Source organism: Larus michahellis, chromosome 14, assembly GCF_964199755.1.
Source record: "Larus michahellis chromosome 14, bLarMic1.1, whole genome shotgun sequence".
NCBI classification, from domain to species: domain Eukaryota; kingdom Metazoa; phylum Chordata; class Aves; order Charadriiformes; family Laridae; genus Larus; species Larus michahellis.
Window position 1 is genome coordinate 9,963,111 of NC_133909.1, and position 17,269 is coordinate 9,980,379.

Genomic DNA, 17,269 nt, shown 5'->3' on the forward strand with positions numbered 1-17,269 from the left:
TTTGGTGAAGCGAAGGGCCAGGAACCTGCTGAAAAGTGAAAGATAAGGAATGCAGCTGAGTGCGTCACCCAAGCGCAGAATGATGGGAAAAGGACCGGTTCATGTCTCTCTTGCATCCATGGTGACCTAGGGACTGCAAGGGGCTGGGACATTGGGGTCTGTCACACTGTGCTGTCACCATGTAGCCACAGGTGACCGCGGAAGATGGGAGCTCAGCTGGGGTGGCACTGCAGAGCTCAGCGCTGGCACTGCAGGAGGTTACAGACCACTGTTCAGCCAGGAGATTCCCTGCTGCAGACAGATCCGCACCAACTTAATCTTGTGAAAAAGGTCAAACACAGCAAACAGTTCAGCTCCCGCACTTTGTAACCTTCTCATCCCTCTGCCAAACAGCTCCCTTCTTAGTCTTCATGGAGAGACCATAGCTGTCAGTGCCAAGGGACTGAGTCAAGCCCACCTTGTTCCTCATGGGTGTGTTTTCCCTGGTGACAGCCAGCTCGTGGCGTTGGTGGCATTTGGCTAGATGACCATCTCTGTTTAAGAAGCCCCACTTACTAGATATGTGCTACATGGAGATGGCACTGGAGTGATAAGACAGAGAAGGTTAATGGCCTCAGCTGCAACTCTCCAAACAAATAAACTTTGATGTGCAGTGCAATTTAGCTGATCTAAATCATATGCAGTCTGGGGGCCTGGGTTGTACCAGGAGTCTTAACGAAAAGACATTTGTTGTGGCACAGTTTGGCATCTTTCAGAGATAACAAGTGAAAAAGGCTTTCTTTTAGCTTCCATGTCCCTCTTCTCACCAAGTTTTGTTGTCTTTCCTAACCGTACACCTACCTCATTCATCTGCTAGAAACCGGGGTTGGAGATGGGAACTTGTATTAAGCAGATCCGTGTGCAGAGCCTGGAGGGTGCTTCTGCAGCCTTCTGTGAAAGACACCACAAAGTGCAGCAGAAAATAATGTCTATGTTACATTAAAAAATCACCATTTTTATCAGAGAAGTTTTCTTTTGAGACAGCAAAACGTCCAGTTTAGGACAGAAGAGGGAGGATTGCACATCCTGCAAGCTCTGATCCATCATCTTATATTGCATGGTCATGTTATCAGTTTAAACACTATCCTGGAATTCCAAATCTCCATAAGCACAAATGTGCTTTGGGCACAGTGGGCTTATTGTCCCAAGAAAAATCAAAGGGACATCTTGAGTGATGTCTTGTTGTATGGATGTTGCTGCTAAAAGCAAATTCTCTGAGCAAGTAAGCGCAGATTGTTTCTGTTATTGATTGCTGCAGTCTCTGCTTCACTGAGACCACATGGCCCACTTTGTTTTTGTAGCTGCCTTTTATTAAAACTGACAAAGAGGTATCAGCGTTTGAAAAGATGAGTCTTGAGAGTCCCCTGGGCAGCGTTTTCATGCTGTAAAGTGATACTGGCACATTTGATCCACAGATGCTTTTAACACACAAATAAAACAAAAGCCTTCCTTCCCAGGGTGGTCCTTTACACTACAAAGCTTTCTGGGTTTGTCCATGCTTAATGGGCCAGACCCCAAGAAATAGAGAGAACCCGCAATTCCTCCTACCTTACACTAAGCTCTCGGGATTTGGTCCTATGTTGTAAACTGCAGAGAAAAATTCCTATGTGTATAGTTTTTCAAGGTATATTTTGATGCTTCACTGAAGGCTCATGATGTATTTTATATTCACATGGGTTATCTGTGAAAAAATACTGGTTTTCAGTATTCCTGAGACTAGCAGTCAGAGACCTTTTATCCTTAATTCTGGTGACCAGCATTTATAGTTCCTGCTCCTCTCGTGTTCTTGTAATACCTAACTTCATAAGGAGGCAATCAGAGCTCTAATTTAACACACAAACCAGAAGATTCTTGGTATGGTGTTATATTTGAAGATATCTAAAAAAATTTAGATCTGAGACATTTCATATTAGGACCTATCATGAGTGGAAATGTTTGACCTCAATCTGTCTATGCAACAGCTCCTGATGTGTAAAATGGAAATACCATCTTCTCTCATTTTGAAGAGGCTTTATGAAGATGAATTAATCTTTGCAAAGCACTCAGATGTCAGAGTGATGAACACCACAGAAAAGGCTGGGGGAGAAATAAATAGTTCTGTCTACAGAGCAGGCTGTTAGTAGTAGCTGTAAATAAAGCATGAAGCTACACTTTGATCAAGGAGACTAAAGCAGATATTGAATAGTTGCTGATAAACTGAGCACCATCCAGCCTGTATCCTGAACAAATCCACACCAGTGGGAAATAGCGTGTGATTGTATAATTAAAGAGATATGTTAATGCAAGCAAGCAATAGGACCAAAGTGAAGTTGCACCCATGAGCCCAGAACAGGCTTTTCTTTGCTTTGGGGTGCTCTGTTCTGCAACCTTGCTGTTAGCCGTGTGCCATGTGAGAAATACTAGCCACCGGTGAGGATGAATTATTCTTGTCCTGCCAGATGATTCTTTTTCTTTTCCTTTGCTCTGCTGACAGGTTATATTATACAGTAGTGGCTAAAAGCTTAAAACTATGTAATGAAAACATGCTCAGAGCTGAAACTATCAAAAGGTGTGGTCTTCAGCCAGCAGCCTGTCTTTTACAGACCATGCCAAGCAGAATCCAGCAGAGCTGCACATCCTTCAGAGGGGCTGTCAGAACCCCTTGCTCCATCCATATCTCCAGCTTATCTAATTCCTGGCCAGTTGCTTGCTTGGGTAAACCAGCCAATAAAGCCTACTGTCACTGCAGCCACAGCAGAGACAGCTGAGTAGACGTGTTCATGTCTTTTTGGCGCAACATGGAGCTGCTTGGCTCCACCTCAGTGGAGTACTGAGGTGGCTGAGGGTTGTTCACACTTGCCTTGCTGTCTTCTGTGCTCTTATGTGCAAAGTGTGTCTGTGTTCGTGCCCTCAGTCTGTGCAGTCCTCCCAGCCCATTTCTAAAGGACAGGCTACATATCTTTCACTTCAATTTGCTCATTTAACCTGTTGGTTTATTTTAACTTCTTATTATTGGGCATTTTGACAAAGGCTAAATAGAATAGATTTTGTGCCTGGTGTATTTTTGTAATGGTTTTGACAAAGGTGCTTTAATCATGGATTCGCAGCTATTATTATGAGACACCTTCAGAGCTTGGTATGAAAAACCTAATGATACAGTTGCAGTGATGAGCAAAAAATAAACTACCTTTCAGAGGCAGGTGCATATCCTGTTCCATTATCCAGCCTTTGGATTCGCAGTTCTTGACTTATTGTCCCTCAGGCTTTTGGAGAGGAACACAGAAAATCTCCCCAAATACAGCCTCATTAAGCAACCAAAACGTAACCTACTGATGGCAAAGAGGTTGCAAGTAGCTCATCTCTAGAGAGAGCGATGGGTGAGTCCTCTGAAATGTCTTTATGCTGTAATTGCAAGCAGTAGAGTTAGGTCCAACTTCATTATAAGCCCAAGGAATTGATGCTAATGGGCCCTCAGCCAGCCCCATCCTGCCTTCAGTGCTCTTGTCTGGGCAGAGACATTCTGTTGCGAGCCCTTCACTTGACCCGTGCTGTTTGATCTGCCAGGCTGCCTGCTGTATTCCTGAGGATAGTGTACAAGCAAGCACTCTGCTCTTATTAATGTTAATGGGGATCATAGGGAGAGCAGACACCCATGGCCTGCCCCATGGTGTAGTCTCTAAAGAGCTGCTTCCTTACTTGCTAAAATAAGCCTCTCTGCAGACACATAGGGGTCTTGTTTTTGGGGAGTGGGAGCAGGGGTTGAGCTGAACCTGCTGCACCCAGAGCAATGTTCCCCTGCAGCTGTAGTTTGGAGCTGACCTCCTCACCTTGTCCAGGGATGCAGAGATAGGGAGGGCAGGGGGGAAACTGCGGAAAGCTCTGAAAAGGCTCTGTCTGCTGTAAATGCAGCCTGTTTCTTCCCCCGTACAGACTTCAGCTCAGCAGCTCTACACTTTTCCCGTGTTCATTCTATCTTAGCCTTCTCCTAACTTCCCTTTCAAACAAGTCTTGGGAACAAATTGTTGTTAGGAGAGAGTTCATTCTGCACTCCCTCTGTCCCCTTTTCCCTACCTCAAAGTCTGTCTTTGCCTATTTGGATTGTAAGATCTTTGGGGCAGGGGACTATGTCCTCCCTGTGTTTCTGCAGAAACTATCTTAATTAGGGATCATTCTTGGTTTGTTCTGTCATAATAAAAGGGATTCATAATAATACTGCAGTAATTCACACCAGTATCGTTGCATTTACTTCAAAGGAGGCACTCCAAAGTAAGATGAGAGTAGATGAGATGAAGATCAGACCAGCTGTAATTACTAGTCTGCGATATCTCATTTTGAAATGGAGCAGTTATGTGCAGTAGTAGCTTGGCTGGCTATTATTGTAGGGGAAAAGCCCACACAAAAGGTATTTTTACATAAGTATCTGTGCAAAATAGCCACCAATATTCATCAGAGAGAGCATGAGTAAAGGCCCTTGAAGCATGATTGGAGTTGCCAGTTTTCATGAGATAATTAAGATGCGGGTTTGGTATATACATTCTGGTGATCTCATTATCTTCATTATTAATTAGTCTCTGTTCTTCACATTTCAGCTCCAGTTTCTTGTCATTAGGGTGACTAGCCTGTGAGCGATGCGTTAGTGAGATTCAGAGGACGGCTTCTGCTTCTGGAGCAACATAGGAGGTGCCAGCCTTTGTTCAGAATGGCTCCAGAAGAAATTGCGACGCTTTGTACAAGATCAGCAGGTTGCCCTGCCATAAACCCTTTCAACAATGTGCCCTGCCTGGCGTTTCCTGGCTGGGAGCCCCTGGTTTCGGCAGGCACTCTGGCTGCTGCTGCAAGTCAGCAGTGATTGCTATTTAGGCACACAGCTGTGTATTTAGCAAGCTTCCTCTAAGCACCCAAATACAAATAGTTTGCCCAAATTTCCTCTGGCATGCTTCTGCAAGCACCTTTCTCAGGATGCTTAGCATTATTCATCTGTGGGATCTGGCAGTACCAAGCATCCTTTTGCCAGGGCAGCCATCTCTTCTTCTTTCCTGTGGTAATGGGGATAAAAGTCTACTCTCCATTAACAGAAAGGTTGTCACTATCCTTACCTCAAAACCTGCACAGGACTCAGAGTACACGTACTTTGCAAATACCACTGTGTACAAGTGGGCATTTGGCAGATGGGATTTAGGAAAAAAACAAGATGAATTAAGATGGAAATTGTGTGCGAGGGAATGCCCTGCTGTTTCCAGGGGCCAGCTCTTACGGTACTGGAGGAACACGTCTGCCGTTGTACAGCCTTCATTGGAAGAGCAGCAAGTCTGCTATTGACAGACCATGCTCACGAGGGTCTCAGTGTGCAGATCCTGTTCATGCAAACTACGCATGAGGCCTGGAGTGTATTTCAATGTCTGTGGTCACCTGAGTAACCTGCAGAGATTCCTCAGCTGCCTGAAATCATGACAAGAGAACAGACCTCCAATCTCAGATGGGGAAAACATACCATGCACCTTCTCCTTCTGTGGCGCTGACTTATTTGAGTTGCGGCTGCCAGTCTTACCAAGCAGAAGCTGCTCTCCTGGGCGTTTCGTGCAGGCGCGCAGCCCTTCCTCCTCCCCTCGCTGCTCTTAGGCATGAAGCAGCTGGAGGTCTGTGTCACTCCCGATATCGTTCTCATTCCTCCAAGAGAAGGCAGTGATGGCCACCTGCCCTCCATGACAGCGTGCTCCGCTTTTTCATTTGTAGGAAACAAATCCTAAGTCCTGTTAAACAGAAAATTATCACTTTACCATGGAATATGTAAAAATTAAGTTTTTTGTCTCAGTGGAGATCAGAGCCAGCCTCTAACAGTCTCCACTTAATCAGGCTCAGCTTTAATGAAGTGAGAAATGGACCTGTATTATAGCTGTGGTTATTACTTAATAAAGCTTTTATACAGTCATTCCTTAATAAGAAGTGATTGGCTAAAACTTGTGCATTTTCTAGGACGGTTACTGAGGAATGCTTCTATCAATGAGACATTTATGCCTTCTCCATTATTACTGTGTAATAAATGGCAAAGCCCTGGGTAGCGTACTGAGTAATACACTCAGCAGATGTACCAAACACGTCTCTATTATAATATTAGTTTTAACTATTGCTGTTTTATCTGTTAAATGTTTATTTTACATGTTGCTCATCGCAAGCCATTGAAGGTAGAGCTCTGTTGGCTAGTCATTCTGTAAGTATCAGGAACTGTTTCACAATGTGCCGTAATACTGCCTGGTTAGTGTAACAATACAAACACTTCTTGCTTGCATCTTTCAGGAAACATTAAAAAATGTACTGTGCAAGTAATTATTTTATTTCTGATTGTTATTTATTCTGCAGTGAACCCTTGGATTCAACTATCTCATTCAAAACAAATACTGAAAGGAAAAGCAGATTTTAAAGTGTCCTATTTAATAAGCAGTGAAATTGTCTGTCTTGTAAAAATTGCTTTCCCGTTAATTTAGATTATTGAATAGAAGGAGGTCAGGGAGGTGTTTTTGATCCCTGTTACACCATTCATTATCAGCTTCTGTTCAGCTTCCCGGGAGAGCTCCCGAACATGAAGGCTGCGGAGCCCCACTGCCACCACGGGGAGCCTGGGGTCTGCTGCGTCCCCCGTGTGTGGGGACCTGCCCGAGACCTGCCCTGCTGAGTCCCAGGGACCTCCTCGGACACAGGAGGATGCCGTGTGTCTTGGCTAAAGGCGCACTTCGCTTTCATCTGGTGCTGTTACACTTTATCACACTAAACCTAAGGCATCTCCCACCCCTCCAAATACTTCTCTGTTCAGCAGCGAGGGAATTCATTTTCTTTCAATGAACTTTTCTAAAGGGTCAAGTTCAGTGAACTGCGTTAAGCTTTGCGTGTAAGAATTGAAGCTAATGAATTTCTTTTTTCTTTTTTCTTCTGTTGCTTTTTGAACAACAATATTTTACACTTAGAAGTTGCTGGCTGCGATGAAAATGAGGGCAGGCTCAGGCAATAGCTGGAACATGCGACGTTAAGCTGGTAGATGGGTTTGAGTGAGGTACGAGCTGGTGGGCTTGTCACTGCCCGCTTTGGTCAGTTTTCTTATAATTTCCTTATCCTCTGCTCCAAGTAACTCCCGGGCCTCTCTCCTCTCTGGAAAGCGCCCTGTCTTTGGACATGATAAAGTCCAAAAGATTTGAGGACAGAAGTATAAAGTACTTAAATGATCTTTCAACCAGCATCTCTGTAACTCTGTATATGATCACTATCATTAAATACGCAACGAAGTACCCAAAGTTTTGAAGTACCCAAAGTTAACTTTAAAAACGGGTTTTGGAATATGGCCAGATCCAACGGCAGGGTAGCGACTGGGGATTCTTTCCTTTTCCAAATCTTTCAGTGCCGTTGCGGTTGGGAGGGGGGTGCTCGTCTGTTGGCTGAATCCTGCAGGACAGTGTTTCCTTCCGTAACACTCCAGTGAAAACGGTGGCAGTCAGTAAGGGCAGAGTTTGGCTCAGGGACAGGAGTTTTGCAGAAAATGTTTGTTTGAATACCACCCTCTGCCTTTGAGTCCTCTACTGCAAAGCCACAGAAACAATTTTATTTCTTTAATTTTTTATTAGCACAGACACCACAGTAAACAGAATTCTTATGAGGCATTGCAAAAAAGGAAGTTACACAACTTCGAAGAAGTGAAGTGAATTTAAAATAACAAAGTCAGTGTGAGTGTTCTCAGCCTTTTTTTGTTTTGCTTTTCTTTATCTTGTAACTAAAGGGATTAAAATCAAGGACAAAACAGACATCATTTCCTAACAGAATCTGTTTTGCTTTGGGCACACTGAGGGTGTTTTAGACTGGCACCACCATCACGGTGAGGCCGTACATGCGTTTTATTGTCACCCAGTTGTAGGAATGAGGGCAGACCAGGCAGGCGAGGTCATCCCCAGCAAACCCTGATGTCCCCAGAGACTGGTCCCGTCCAGGGACCTGACATCCCCTCCGGGCCCTGTCCACCAGGGCAACCCCTTCTATCTATGAGAAGTTGGAAACACGAGTCTAGAGCACAAGTCTTTTGAGGAGCAGCTGAGGGAACTGGGGTTGTTCAGCCTGGAGAGAAGGAGGCTGAGGGGAGACCTTCTCGTTCTCTACAACTGCCTGAAAGGAGGTTCTAGAGAGGTGGAGGTCGGTCTCTTCTCACAAGTAACAAGCGATAGGACAAGAGGAAATGGCCTCAAGTTGTGCCAGGGGAGGTTTAGATTGGATATTAGGAAAAATCTCTTCACCAAAAGGGGTTGTCAAGCACTGTAACAGGCTGCCCAGGGAAGTGGTGGAATCATCATACCTGGAGGTATTTAAAAGATGGATAGATGTGGCACTTAGGGACATGGTTTAGTGGTGGACTTGGCAGTGCTAGGTTAATGGTTGGACTTGATGATCTTAAAGGTCTTTTTCAAGCCAAGCAATTCTATGATTCTAAACCAGAGATTGGTCTGTAAAAGTTCCTCCATTGGCGTGTCAAATGCATTCCTTGCAGGCTTACCACCGGCAGGAATGGGCTGGTGGCCCCAATTGCTGGGGAGGAGAGGTGGGTGGGTGCCCGGGGCGGAGGCGATGCTTCACCTGCCCTTACTGAGATCTGCTCAGCGACCTCCTCCTTCCCACCACGCTGTTTCTGAACAGCTTTCTGGCTGCCCTAGGTTTGAGCACAGATACATGTACATATATATATGTGTGTGTATATATATACATATACATGTATACATGTATATATGCGTACATATAAACACACACACATATATGTCGTGGTTTGGGCCGGATTGGCCAATGATGAGACAACAGATGCTCTCCTCCACCTCTCGCTCCTCAAACCAAGGACAATATATTTATATTTAGAATTATTCAGGTTTTAAGACACATTTAATTTCTCAGGAACCCCAAGCAGCTTCTTCTCTTCATAGAATCGTGGAATCATCTGGGTTGGAAGGGACCTTTAAGACCATCGAGTCCAACCACGAACCCAACGCTGCCGAAACCACCATATACCGCGGCCCTCGGCACCACGTTTACCGACTTGACCAGTTTTTGCAGCTAATTTTGAGCAAAACTGAAGAATTCCGCCTAAACCCACCAGCGGGGGGGCGGGGGGGTGGGGGAAATGTCCCTCACGCGAACACTTTGCGTCCGTGTCCCCCCCAACCCTGCAGCGATGGGGAAGTCCGCCCCCCCTCCCGCACCTTCCCCGCGCTCTGACGTCACAAAACCCCGGTACGGAGCGCCTCCACCGGACCCCCCGCTCTGTGACGTCACAGAAGCCCCATACCCAGCCCTTAAACCGGACAACCCACCGCCCCCCCCCCCGTCCCCGGTAGCGTCGCGTAGCAACGCCGGGGCGGGCCGCGTTCGCCGCGTCCCTCCGCCCGCCCCTTCTTGCGGGCGGGGACGGGGCGTGGGGACGGCACCGTCCTCCCGGCGCCGGGCCAGGTACGGGGGAAGCCGGCGAGCAGAAGGAGGGAGCCAGCCGGTACCTTGGTGCGGGGTGAGGAAGAGGAGGAAGGTTTGCGGCGGGGTTGGGGGTTTCCACGCCGCAGCCCCGGCGCGGGGTCCCGCTCTGCCCCGAAGGGGGCAGAGCGGGACCCCGCGTCGGGGCTGCGGCGTGAGGAAAGGGGGATCCGTGGGTTACCGGAATTCCTCTACCTTCGCAGGTTTGGTGTATATAAGGGGTGGGGGCGGGAGGAAGAGAGCATCTCTGTGACCTTTCTGCTGCGGCATCTGCATTTTCACCATTGCACGGGGCGTTTTGAAATCCAGGAAATAACGCAGGTAGAGCGAAACCCTGCTGGGTTGGGTGGTTTTGGGGGGTTGGTTGTTTTTTTTTTTTCCTTTCTTGTTTGCCCAGGGAGGGTTGGTTTTGTTGGTTTTTTTTTTTTTTCCACTCTAGAGGCGTGAACGCTGGAAGGTTTCTCGCTGGGGGAGCGTAGAAGTAAGCGGGTCCTGGCAATACTCTTATACCGGGAAAACGCAAAGCCGTATGTGGCTGTGTCTCGGCAACCATGCGTGGTGAAACGGGGGTGTCAGGGGAGATGGGGGCGTCTTCCTGCGTAGCCGAGCCTTGTGCAGCACTCGGGTCTGTCACCTGGAGACGCCTGAGTAACTGGGCTTTAAAGGTTTAAAAAGGGAAGAGGAGAAAAGAGTACTTTTTAAGGGTGAATGCAGGCAAGGGGCTTGTTCTGTAACTCTTTTCTGTGGCACTGGGGGGGTGTTTGGATTGCCGTTACTTATTGTTGAATGTTTTCAATACCCAACTGTGGTTCTGAATGAATTTGCTGGCTCTGGGATGCTGGTGACATAGCCAGGAAAAAATGATTTGTGGTTAGATTGTGGCTGTCATGACAGTCTGTTCTGTAACTTCAGATCTCGTATGTAGCCCTTGTGTGGGACCTGTGTTGCCCTAATGTGGTCGGTGAAGCGGTCCTGCCTCTGATGGACTTAAATGAGTAGAGCTGGGCCTGTGCTACGTTTGCTTGGCAACATAAGAAAGCAGTTCACAGTGGAGGTCTTCCTCTGAAATTTTCAGCAGTGGGAGAGTAGAAGATATTGCCAGTTCCTGTTTTGGAGCTGTTTATCGTGTCTCTGAAACGGAGACGGGCAATTGTGCTTTTCTGCTGCGCGGAAGTGACCTGTGGCAGAGATCCTGGGGCAGGCAAACACCATCCTTGCTTGGTGCCATGCTAGTGCTGATTTTTTGGGTGGCGGTTTAATGTTGCTGCTTTGATAGTCGTAATAATCTTCATTAGTTCTGGCAGATTTATAAGGTTAGTGGCTTTGGGGGCAGAGATAACAATTTATCCTTATGTTATTTGGCTGATTTACCTACTTATGTTAAGGAGGAGGGGCAGATGAGAGAACACTTCTGAGGTAGGTTCAGAATAGGCTTCCTGAACGTGGACTCCATGGTACCTGTATTCAAGCCCTTACGCCAGTATAATTTCTGATTCTTTGGATCCCATTTAATGTGCTATCATAGCTCCTCCTGTCAGACGGTGTGCTGAATGTGGGGTTGCTCCCCAGTGATGGGACTGGATTGCCCTTCCCTAATTGTTTCTTGGTTCTCAGTAAGAAGTAAAGTGTGAACTTTTTGGCGATGTGAGTGATTTTTCTGCCTGTGTCCCTTCTGATTTCTGGGGAGGGGGAATCACATGATGTCACCACCACATATGTGCAGTAGTGTGGTGTGTTATTCACACAACTGAGTACAGGGGGAGATTGTGGAATTTCTGATGGCTGTTTGGCAGCATCTGCCCAAATTGAGAAGAGCTTGAGCTGTTCCCATTGCTAGATGTGGTAGCCTTCAAGCAGTTCTAAAACCTCTTTTAATGAGCTTCTTTTAACTTCGTTATTTGAAAATTACTGCAAACAGCAGCAAGTCTCCTAGAAGCCACCTGATGTGCAGATGTTTCTCAGCTGTGGTTGCCTTGTCAGGGCTCTTACCACCATGGTGGTTGGGGAATCTTAGCCATGTGCAAAGGCTGCAAAACAAAACACTTTCCATGCCAAAATAGCAAGGGGAACGGAATAGCTTTGTCTCAGTTACTTATTAACCAGTCCTGTTACGTGCGTTGAGCATACCTTGATCTTAACTCTTTCAGTCTTTTGGATAGGGTGGGTTGCTGCTGAATTAACCATTATCCAAACATTAATATTCTCAAATGCTTGCCATGTTTGGGTAGCTGACCCCTGAAATTCTGAATTGCAGCATAATAATGTAATTCCTTTTGCTCTTTCTATAGTAATTTAGGTTGATGGCTGCACTGAACATAAGAAAGGCTCTCTAAGTGCTTCCTGACAACATAAAGCTGTGCTTTGGGCACTGTGTTGCAGCCAATGCTGCTGGTTAGTAGTAGGAGTCTCTGGATATGGCTTTGAATCTTGTTTTCAGTGTGCAAACTAAGGTTGTTAAAATTATTTTGACTTGGTCCCTATCTGTTTTGTCTGTGCAGGTTTAAGGGTAGAAATACAACCTGCCTGCGCGTAGCTGAAAACTCTAAAATAAGCTACATTTTGTATTTCACCATATAAGTGAAAAAATACAGTTTGCTTACTGTGCCAGACCCAGAGTTTGTGATCACTGAGTTCTTGATTTGTTTGTCATGTGTTGAGCACTATGATGTGTTTGGCAGACTTCAAGAAATAATAAAGCGAAGCCCTTCTACAAATAGTGTGTTCACTTCATTGTAAGAACATAAAAGAGCAAGTGTGTGAGACCCTTTAAAAATAAATAAAATGCCTTTTATAAATAGATGGGGAGACTGTTTTGTTTTGTTTTTTTAAAAATCAGTACTTGCAAACTTTGCTGGATAAAGGCTGCAATTCCAGTTATTCCTGCAGCAGAGACGCCTTAACCTGTGGTTTGCCCAGCCACCAGCTGAAGAGCAGCCAAGGTCCTGGAACTCCTTCCTCCTCCTAATGAAGAGCTCTTCAGAGCTACTTCAGTATTCCTTAAACATGAAGTAAATTAGTTTTTAGGCTTGTCTGCATTCAGAGTGACCAATGAGCTCTGGGAAGTGTTTCCGTATAAAGTAGGGCAAAGCCACATCCTTAATGCTTTCCTTCTGTTTGCCAACGTAAACTACTCCTCATCAAGCATGGCTGGATTTCTTACTGTGCTGGGGAAACTCGAGATGTTTCTCTACCTCTTGGGGTCTGCTACTGCTCCCATTCCACAATCATTCCTCCCCTCTGGAGACTGCAGTGTAACCTAACCATGTTGGGTGGGAAGACAGAAATGTGATTTGTGAGGCAAAAATCTTATTTTCTATGTTTTCCTTTAAATGTCTTTATTTTCTTTTGTTTGCTGGAGGCCATACTTGCACTAGTATAGAAAAAAAAAAGCAAATATTATAGTTTCCAAATTCTTTGGGGGAAGGGAGTTTGGCCAGGCCTCCTGTAAATAATTAGCTTAGACACAGGCAGGACTGTTCCTGCATGGGACAGCTTCTTCCTGTTCTTCACGGTCTTTGTTCCTAATGGTACTCCTGGAGGTCCCTGGAGCCTGCTCCTCTTTGCCCAGCCGTGGTCTGGAGCAGCACTAAGTCTGCTCAAGGAGCCCCTCACCCATGTGTGTGCAGCACCCACGGGCATGTATGATGCAAGTTTTTTGCTATTTACCGAGTACCCGACAGGGTGATCTTGAGGCTTGTCAAGGAAAACAAGTTAGCATGTGAGCTCAGCTGTCTCCTGAGCAGAAAACACCAGTTGCAAAGAGCATCCCGTAACTTACAGACTTGGCTAATTGAGGAACCGAACTGAGAAGCGAGTGCTGGACTATGCTTTAGGCTTAAAATAAAGACATTTCTTTGCAAGCAGCTTCCAGCTCTCTTTGACATGGCATAAGTGTTTACTTGTGGCATTGCTTCAAAACAACGTGATCTGAATTTACCTCCTACCCTTGATCTTAAGGCTGGTCTATACTGGGGTGTCTTTGTATTGCCGTTTAACGATGAACTGCAGCTCTGCGTTCTCTGTGCACGAGGAGCGCTGTGACATCTGGCCTGCAGTTGGCCGTATGGCACCCAGGGCACGGTGGTCTTCATAATCTTGTCACCAGCTGTCCATGCCAACATGAATGCTGCCCGTGATATACTACAGCTTCCTTCACTGGCCCCATTGCCCAAAGGGTCAGGTTTAACAGGGGCTGGGCATGAGCATCGGTTCCAGGAAACAATCCCTGGTAAGAGTTTGACATTTTCTATCCTCCCTCCCTGTTACTGCTGTTCTGACTTTAAAAATAGAAAGAGATTGTCTCATCTCAAGGCAAAGACTTCTCAAGAGGGTTAATTATGTCACATTTATTATCTGCTATGCAGATCTTTTTTGGCAAATATCATGAATAATTTTTTTTTAAGTTGTATACCAGCTTTTTTAAACCCAGGGCTGCAGTGCCCCTGTGCATTCTGCAGAGGCGATGCTGAGTTGACCACAGCTCGTTTCAACATACGGCTGCCTGACCTGGGTGCCCTGTCCTGGAGGAGGTGGGTGGCAGGTGGGGACCTGCTGTGTGTGGGCTGTGCCAGCAGTCGCTATATGGGAAGCGCTGTGGTACCAGTCTGCAGAGGTCTGGCAGCTCTCACGGTCAAAAGCATTTCACACTAGAAATGTTACCAGAGACTTACGGTCTTGCCAGATAATACGGTCTCATTCCGGCTCTTGCTGGCGCGGACACCTTTGGAGTTTCCGAGTGACATCTGTGACATCCTCAGGGCATGCCAGCATGGTGGCACTTCACACCTCTTTTTTAGGTATGTGAAAGAGAATGGAAACTGTCTTGCAGCTCAGAGCTAAAAGTGCTCTGATCAATGTTGGAACAAGGTGCCAAGCGATCTGGTGGGTTTTATTCTTAACTCTTATGTGCTGTCCCCATCCATGCCAAAGGTGAAGGGAATATACTCTTGTTCCTAACACTGCAGAATGGGATGTTTTCCTTCTGCAAAGGGATGCTCCCTGTTTTGAGCCTCCAGTCATGGCTGATGAGCGTGTGATAGCCCAGTAGTGAGAAGCAGCCTAGGGAGTGATGGGACACAACTTCAAAGTAATGGGAAAGAGCTTTTTTTTTTTTTTTTTAACTTTGTTTGGAGGATCAAATTAGCAGTCTGCTAAAGTCTTTTAATGTTACAACTTTCAGAGCATAAGCAATGACCTGTGAAAAGGAGTGCTTGGATCTAGACCCTGTGCATGATGGGGTCTGGCATGTCTATTATGGCCAATTAAAGTGACAGGTAGCAGAGTGTAAACACTCCTGACTCCTGCCGTTCCCTGGCTGGCTCCAGGCCGCACGCTGCCTTTCTCCTCTGCCTTGGAAAAGGCACGTCAGCTTGAACTTCCTATCCAGAGCACAAAGCGGCCTTTCAAAACCTCTGTGCCCTCTGCTCGTGTGGTTCAGCGTGAACAGCCCAGAAGCTGAAGCTTGGTCTTTCAGTCAGAACCTGTTGGCCTTGAATTGCAGGATTGCGTGGGGTACAGATGGTACCGTACAAAGCAGCCGGAGGCTGGCAGAGCCCTGCAGCACAGGCATAGCTTGCCCTCGGCCTGGGGACTCTTCGCCAGTTTCCAGGATGCTGTCCAGCAGCCGGTCCTAGATTTGGATTTTAGGAATAAACTACAAGTCCCTTCCAATACCCCCATCAGCAGTGTTTGAAGCTTTGCCTTAAACTGAGCTTCAAATATTAGACTTGAGTAACTGAACAGTCAGAGGAAGCTCTTGCATTGAACAAACTAACTTGTGGCCCTAAAATAACTTCTTATTTGAACAACTTAGTAAAATAACCATGCTCTGCAGACTGACCTTGAACTCCGACAGATTTTTTTTTTTTAATTCCCGGTTATGTGTGGAGAGCTGGTGTTCTTCCATGCTGCAGCAGGAGATGGAAGCGGTTTTGATGACTCCTTCCCTCCCCCATCAGCCTACCTGCATGGCTGCGTGTGGCACCCTCTGCTCTGCCTTGTGCTCAGCCGCGACTGTGTGGGCGAGAGCCAGCAGCCACTCGCTTGGCTTCCTCCTAGACGCAGACGCAAAGTGTGGTCTCACTTAGCCCTTCTGCATTTTCCTCTTACGTAGTTCAAAGGGTAGGTCGGCATCTTCCACCTCTGCCTGACAACTGAAAAGGAAAGGAAATACCTTGGTGGAGAACCTGTGCTTTAAAAAAAGTCCATAGCCCACTTGGTGTAAGTATGCAAACGTTTGTAGAGGAGTGGCCTGTTTCTAAAGCACTTTGTTGAGAAATGCTTCACACCCTTTTTTGTTAACCCAGTAATTAAGAGAATACTTGCCTTCCAATGCAGTGGCTGCTTAAGTAAAGATGAGAGCGCCTGTGTGTTCTCTGTGATGGATGTGAAACAGTAAGTAACATTTCATCTGAGACTGCCCAGCCTGGCACACCTCCACGTGGCACCTCTTCCCTTCCAGTTGCGGTGAGGTGACTTTTCTTGTGCTTTTGCTGGGAAGAAACTGGATGCGGAAGGTGCAGGGACTCAGACTTGTATCTGTCCCGTAGTTAGCAGCTTTGGCTTGTCGGATGGGTGCAGGTCGGGGGCATGAGCCTGGTGAGGGAAGTGCCATGGCTCTCATGCGTATGGCATTTCTTGTTTCTGGTTGTGTGTGATGGTTCCAGCTCTTGCTAATCAAATTGCCCAGTGGTGTGAGAATTGGATCCTCTTTTCTTCCCTGTCTCATCTGGAATACTGGGAGGCTGTCTAAGTGTCAGGGGTGCTGGTGATTTGGCTGTGATGGGAGCGAATTTTAACTAGGCTTGCTCTTCAGCATGAATGTATTGATGTAGGCATGCCATGTAGCCTGTCTGTCAGCCAAGTTACTAGCTTTCAGCTGCCTTATGTGCCTATTTTAGGGATTGCTTCCAACCTGGGAAAGCCCAGTCAGGTCACTGCAGGGCAAGACAGAGCTGTATTCCCATACCCACCTAATGCTGACGCCACTTTCCTGCCCCACAAGGATCAGAAGGAATCCATGGGAATCGCTGTCTTCTGGCTCCTGCTTCTGTTTGGGGTGGCAGTGCAAAGGCAGGCTGTGCTTACTCATCTGGCTTCAATGCAGCCACACAATTGCCTCTTTCGAGGAAGGGAATTCATTAGTTTCTGTGAAGTGGCCTTGGATCTCTGGGCAGCAGGTGCTTCTATAGAGCAAACTGTTGCTGAATATTCAACAGTTGCTGTACAAGCGCTGGCCGACTGCCTGTGAAGCACTTGGACTTATCTTGAGCATCCGATTAGATAAAGTGCAAAGTGCTTACTGCTTTAAAGCTACCCGCAGCTGTGTTGTGTTGGTGGTATTTTGACGTTGGGTTTTTTTGTGTGTGTGAATCTTCCAAGATCATAAGCAGCCTCTTCATCTCTTTTGACTCAGCCAACAAAGAAGGGAACTGCCCAGCAGAAGGAGAAGCACAGTGATTCATATTCAGGTCGTCAGAACCGCATTCTCTTACTGGTTTTGGCTAATGGCATGTACACTGAAAACAAATGACTCAGGACAGAAGTGTCTCCTAATCTTTAACGTACTGTTTAAACTCAAGTTAGTTCTTTTAAGGTTACCTGAATAACACTTGTTCTTGCCAACCTGTAATTTGGTGCATGAAGTACTGTAGACACCTGAACTATGAAGGAATAATTTGAGAGTTTAAGCTGTGCAATCAGACTTTTTCTTTTCTCTCTCTTTTTTCTTTTTTTAGGAGTTTAATTTCCTTAGGTGTGGTCTGTA

At 46.3% G+C, this 17,269-nt stretch overlaps 1 protein-coding gene across 10 annotated transcripts in view; it reads left to right on the top strand.

The window, feature by feature from the left end:
- Positions 1–17,269, top strand: part of RAB11FIP4 (RAB11 family interacting protein 4) — a 126,116-nt gene that overhangs the window by 90,532 nt on the left and 18,315 nt on the right. For 2 of the 10 annotated variants that reach the window (XM_074607427.1, XM_074607432.1), the window contains exon 1: positions 9,441–9,541. The exons of 3 other annotated variants lie outside the window; for them this stretch is intronic. The gene's annotated coding sequence lies outside the window, so the exon portion shown is untranslated. Of the gene's footprint in view, positions 1–9,440; positions 9,560–9,631; positions 9,826–17,269 lie in introns of those variants that run through there. 5 more of the 10 variants (XM_074607428.1, XM_074607429.1, XM_074607430.1 and 2 more) reach the window with 5 other exon arrangements.